The 6566-nt window shown below is 33.2% G+C and overlaps 1 protein-coding gene across 1 annotated transcript in view; it reads right to left on the bottom strand.

The window, feature by feature from the left end:
• Positions 1-6566, bottom strand: part of PIGN (phosphatidylinositol glycan anchor biosynthesis class N) — a 100917-nt gene that overhangs the window by 52125 nt on the left and 42226 nt on the right. The gene's annotated exons all lie outside the window — the stretch shown is intronic.

Raw genomic sequence — 6566 nt, 5'->3', positions numbered from 1 at the left:
CCACCTTAGGTGTATGTGGCTGGTGCCTTAGCCACTTGAGCCACAGGCACCTAGCCGCTTTTCTTTCTTATTATGATTTTTGTTTAAAAAAATGTATTCACATCTACACATGACCTAATATTTTAATGATACATTTTTTGTAATGTCTATTTGGATTAATGGGAAGAATAATTCAAGATGATAAAAAAAGAGAAAACAGAATAAAAAAATTATTTCTAAAATAATTTTCATTGCTTTAGCATGATTAATGATATAAAATCATATCATCTTTCATATGTCATATGAAATTAATAAGTGAATATTTATAAGTAAATATTTTCCTACATATATATGATATATACAAGTTTTTTCAAAAGATAAATTTTAATTTTGAAGCAGAAAATACATTTTTGTAATTAATTAGTAAATCAGATGTATAATGTGGTAAACGTTCACATACAACTAATATTTAAATTTGGTCTAAAGGAGGAAATTTTATCACCTAAAAGAAACAAATATACGAAAGAAACCAAATATCTATTGCTATTTTAGTAGAAAATACAGTTTTTTGTTAAAATTCTAAGTTTACATAATGATTTTCAAATAAAAGATTACATACATTTTGGCTTCTATTGGTAAGGCATCTATCTCCTTCCCAGTTCTCTTTTTCCCCCTAAAATATTTCTTTAAAGTCCTTTTTAGAGGTTTTCCCCTCATTTCATTGCATTTTTTTTCTTATAAATAGTTTGTCTTACTTTGGCCTCTATTGTACATGCTTTTAAATATAAAGTAAGTGTTTTCCTCCTTTTTAAAGTACATGTGTACTATTAAAACCTTTTAGGCTTCTCCTAGTCACGTAGCACCACCTGCTGGTCATACCTTGGCATACCATCCAGGTCTGCTGGACCCAACTTTGCTATCTTTCTTGAGTCCTTCTATTTATCAGAATGGATATTTCATGAGTTTTATTCTTTTAAGGGGTCTTTAAAATATTAAATATTTTCTTATTTTTATAAAAATAGTATTAAATAGGATATTCAATTACCATATGGACCCATTGGATCCTCTGACAAGTCTAAGATATAGAATCTTAACAATCTTATTTTTTCTATCTTAAAACATTTGCTGTTTCATCACCCTAGGAATTATTTTATTATTCATCAGTTACTCCTAACTGAGCTAGAAAATATTTTAAAAGACAATAGAATAACGGTGGGAATACTACTAAACTAAAATCTTGTGATGCTGGTGACATTAATCACATAACAAAACCTCAAGACTATGAATTTTCAAATGTCAGTGTCTTAGATCAATTTTCTCAAACTTAAGAAAGGATAAGTGAGCAATATACTTCTTAGAATAGAAAGGAAGCATGGTATTTATTAATTAGGGAAAGACTTCATTGCATACTGGTTTGTGACTGTTTTGCTGAAAGAACGTACAATAGCGATCTTTCATCCTATAACATTTATGGGCCAATATTTAATTAATGTGGTTTCTAAGAAGACAATTCTGGCATTGTACATATATATAAAGATGAGTAAAAAGAAAACAGATGATGTAGAAATAAAAAAAGTACACTGGATTTGAGAAAAAAATAAAAGAGTCCATTGTACTCAGATAATAAATAGTGATTATCTTTTCTTCTGGTATACTGCACATTACAGAGTTGGGATATAGAGCTATCATTTAGTTAATACCCTCAAATGTACCTGTTTCAAAATACCTTAAGGGAAGAATGAAATTCTTTAACAGGTAAAAAGATAAATGCTTTTTAAAAAATAATTCAACACATAATTTAAGCCTCTAACAATCTCCCTAAATAACAGAAAAATAATTTTCAATTTAGTATTCTAGCTGGCTCTGATATCTACTACATAATGAATAAAGTCTTATTACCATGCTGGCTAATATCCTCACGTATGTGTACTTCCATGCTTTTCCTATTCAGCCACACATGTATCAGTAGTCTTATTCTATATTTTTAACATTAATGATATCATGGTGTATTACAGGTATATTATTAGCCTTTGCTACTCAGCAATCTATCTGAGAAATTTTCCCATATAAACATGTATAATACTACCTCATTCTTGTTAAACTGCTACATGCTATTTCCCAGTACGGATGTTACTAGTGTTAATTTAACCATCCCTCCTACTGATAGACATTTGTTTCAGGTATCATCCATAAAAATGATATGGTACAAATCTAATTCTCTAAGAATAGACTTTGAAAAGGAGATTTTCTTAAGCATATAGTTGGAGCATTTTCGTACTTTTAGGAAGTACTGCGAAACTATGCTGCAAAGTGGCTGCACCTGCTCAGAATGTACCAGACTCTGAAGTCAGACTGCCTGGTTGACTTCAGAGTCTGCTGAAGTCTTATGCTACTTACAGGTAAAAAATCTCTAAATTACTTCTATGAGGTTTAGTTTCCTTATTTGCAAAATGGGGAACATAACAGTAATTGCTCCACAGAGTTGAAGAATAATCTATTTAATACATGTAAAGCAAATAAAACAGAGCCTTGTGAATAATAAATGTGCAATAAATGTGAAATGGATCTTCTTTTCATTATTTAGGGATCATTTGCATGTTCTCCTTTATGAATTTTCATTTGTCCATTTTCAATATGGTCACTATTTTTTTCTTACTGAAGAAAAAAATTCTTTCTATAAGATTCTTCAAAGAGTTACTAATTACAATACTTATAACATATTTTTCAAATATTTTCTCCTAATCTGAAATTTAACTTTTCATAGTTACTTTACTGAATATAAGTATTTAATTTTGATGTAATCAAGTTGTCCATCTTTTCCAGATGACTGTAAAATATTTCTTCTTTTTATAAGACTGTTATATTTTATGTCTTATTTACAGCCACCACACTTTTACTTATTTTAAAATATTTTGTTCTTTAATCAATGTGGAATTTAGTGTTTTGAATGAAATGAAGTAGAAGATCTAAGTCTATTTTTTTCAAATAAACAGCTAATTTTTCTAGTACAATTCTTTCCTCTACTGATCTGAAATGTCATCTTTAATCAAAAACAAATCCCATGTACATGATCCCCCAACTTCCGACAGTTTGACTTAAGATTTTTTGACATTATACTAGTGCAATAGCAATATGCACTCAGTAGCAATGTACTTTAAGCACCCAATTATAACTACTCTGTTTTTCACTTTCAGTATAGTACTCAATAAAAGTACATGAGATATGCAACACTTTATTACAAAATAGTCCTTGTGTTAGAAGATTTTGAACAGCTATAGGCTAAAGTAGGTGTTCTGCATTAATTTAAGGTAGGCAAGGCTAACCTATGATGTTTGGTAGGTTAGGGGTATTCAACATATTTTGACCTAGGATATTTCCAGTTTATGATGCATTTATTGGGATGTAACCCCACTGTAAGTTGAGGCACATCTTTAGGTATTAGTCTATATACTCTCTAATCAGTTCCATTAATGTATACGTTTAGCCTGCATCAATATCACACTCCTTAAAATAGCTTTAGAACATGTCTTGCTAGCCAGTAAAATAAATGTCATCTGATAATTTTTTTATATAAATTTTAAATCCTTTTTGCATTATATTAAAATACTTTTGTCATTACACTGTATTTGGTAAGTTATCTGAAGAGGACTGTCATTTTTACAATATGGAACAGTAATATTATTCAACATTTGTTTATATGGTCCGTTATGCCCTTATATAAAATTTGATAGTTCTTTCCATGATATACATTTCTCAGTATTTTATTCCTGGGTATTTTATTTCTATTACAAAACAGTATCTTTTTTTCTATTACATATTCTATTTGATTTGTGTCAATGATTAGAATATCTAGCTTTTCTTTCCTTTTTAAATATATTTCATCAAAGCAATATATGCATTTAATTTTTAAAAAGCAAATAGTATAAAGGGCATAATGACAATCAGTAAATCCTCGCTCTACCTTTCTCATTTCTCAGTTCATCAACTTATACCAAAACTTACACGTGTTTGTTTTTTATTTTCTTTTTCTTTCTTTCCTTTTTTTTTTTTTTTTTTTTGAGACAGAGTCTCACTTTGTCGCCCTTGGTAGAGTGCTAAGGAATCATAGCTCACGGCAACCTCAAACTCTTGGGCTCAAGCAATTCTCTTGCCTCAGTCTTCCAAGTAGCTGGTACTATCAGTGCCTACGACAACACCCAGCTATTTTTAAAGACAAAGTCTCGCTTTTGTTCAGGCTGGTCTCAATCGTGTGAGCTCAGGCAATCCACCCACCTCAACCTCCCAGAGCACTAGGTTTATAGGTGTGAGCCACCATGACTGGCCTAGTTATTTTTCTTAATATACTTTTTGCCTTCACACTTGTTAGCTGTACTGTACATTATCAAGGTTGGTAACATTTGCATTCTATTCTGTAATACTGGTAATAGTTAATTCTTCTTTGCTTTGCCTAAGGACTGACTCTAAAGCTGACAACCAATATTTATATTATTATAACTATTTAAATACTGTTCTATTTCTTTAAAGCCTAGATCCATGTGACAATGTTCAAATGAATTCTCCTCACATTCCCAGAAACTCTTCAAATCATGCCACATCTGAGGCTGCTTCATATTAAAAGCATGCTTTCTTATAAGTTTTCAAATCTTTCCTTTTCTCTTCAGTTTCTGACCATCATTGGTTTTTTGGCAAAGGATGAAGAAATGTATACACTCTATGTATGCCATCATGTTAATTTCCTACAGCTTCCTACTCAGTCCATCTACTACTTAAAATCCATTTAACTTAGCTGGAGGTCTACTCACTTCCTACACTAATTTGGAGGGTTTGCCTCTCATTTGGGCAATTCTTGTACAATTTACCTTTCTTTAAATTTTTAGTGCATTTCTCATCCTTTTTTTTAGTGTAACCCATATCCATATTCATGTTGGTTTTATTTTATGAATGCAAAAGTTTCTTAAATATTTTTGAGGATTTTAATATTTTTAGGTTCTGTTCTGTACCTGGAATGCCACACTAGTGCTACATAAATTGTCTAAAACAATTCCAGTGACGGCTGGGTGCAGTGGCTCATGCCTATAATCCCAGCACTTTGGGAGGCCAAGGTTGGAGAATCACTTGAGCCTAAGAGCTTGAGACCAGGCTGGGGAACATAGCGAGACCCTGTCTCTACAAAAAAATTAAAAATTAGCCAGGCGTGGTGGTGCATATCTGTAGTCTTAGCTGCTTGGGAAGCTGAGACAGGAGGGTTGCTTAACCCAAACGTTTTTTTTTGTTTTTTTTTTGAGACAAAGTCTCACTATGTCACCCTTGGCAGAGTGCTGTGACATCACAGCTCACAGCAACCTCAAACTCTTGGGGTTAAGCGATTCTCTTGCCTCAGCCTCTCAAGTAGCTGGGACTACAGTCATCCTACACAATGCCCTGCTATATTTTTTTTTGTAGTTGTCTTTGTTGTTTAGCTGGCCTAGGCTGGGTTTGAACACGCCAGCCTTGGCATGTGGCTGGCGCCCTACCCACTGAGCTACGGGCACCACCACTTAACCCAAATCTTCAAGGATATAGTGAGCTATGATCTAGCCACTATACTCCCGCTTGAGTGACAAAGTAAACCTCTGTCTTTAAAATAAATAAATAAATGTGAAGTCACAAAGTGAGACTGTTTTTAAAAAGTAAATAAATAAATAAATCTGAAGTCATTTAATCGTGTCCCTAAATCTCATATGATACAATTTATATTTATTTTGGCCAATAGCAAAATCTTTGCTAATTGTATGTGAACCTCAAAGGAGATGGAGTAAACCTGCCCAAGCCTATGTGTACAATTAGTAGTACCAAGCCAAGTCTGTGACTTGGATCTCCCTTTTCCTGATTCAAGGAAAACACATCTTCCTAGGAAATGGGACAGCAAAATCTGCTGCCCACCAAAGTCAGCTCTCTTCTTCGCCTGTCTCTTAGGAGTCAATCTTCCCAGAATTCTACCCTTGGCCTTTCTTTGCTTGTCCCTTTCTTCCTCCTCCCTAGAGCCTCCTACATGTGTAACTGTTTCCATCACCATCTGTATTCTTATGGCTCCGAAATCTTCATAACCAACACACATCTCCTAAGGTTCAAGCTTTTATTTTTAATTAATTAATATCGTCATCCTTGTCTCTAAAATCAGTTCTTCTTTCTATAAGCCATAATAGCAGTGGCATCTTCCTGACCAACCAACCCAACAGTCAAGTAGTCTTAGTCTTCCTCCTCCTTACTGCCCCTACAGCTGCCTAGCCAACCAGGTAAGCCCTGTTGAATTCATCTCTGAAATATTTCTCATATATCTCTATACCTCTCCATCACCTCTTCCAGCCATTCAAAGGTTTCTAGCTCCTGGCTTACTCATTTAATAAAGTAATAGAAGAGGGGGAAAAAAAGGTAATAGAAGAGGATTCCAATTTGGGTTTATACTAATATACACAAAAAGACAAAGTTTATTAGTAAACTAATTTATCCTATCAGCATCAACTCACAAATTTTTTCCTTCAAGTTAATAAAGAAATATAGGCTCGGCGCCTATAGCTCAACCGGCTAAGGCGCCAGCCACGTACACC

The sequence above is a fragment of the Otolemur garnettii genome, unplaced genomic scaffold, assembly GCF_000181295.1.
Source record: "Otolemur garnettii isolate 467f Iridium unplaced genomic scaffold, OtoGar3 scaffold00027, whole genome shotgun sequence".
Taxonomy (NCBI): domain Eukaryota; kingdom Metazoa; phylum Chordata; class Mammalia; order Primates; family Galagidae; genus Otolemur; species Otolemur garnettii.
Note: the sequence above shows the minus strand (reverse complement) of the source record. Positions and strands in the feature narration are given on the sequence as shown.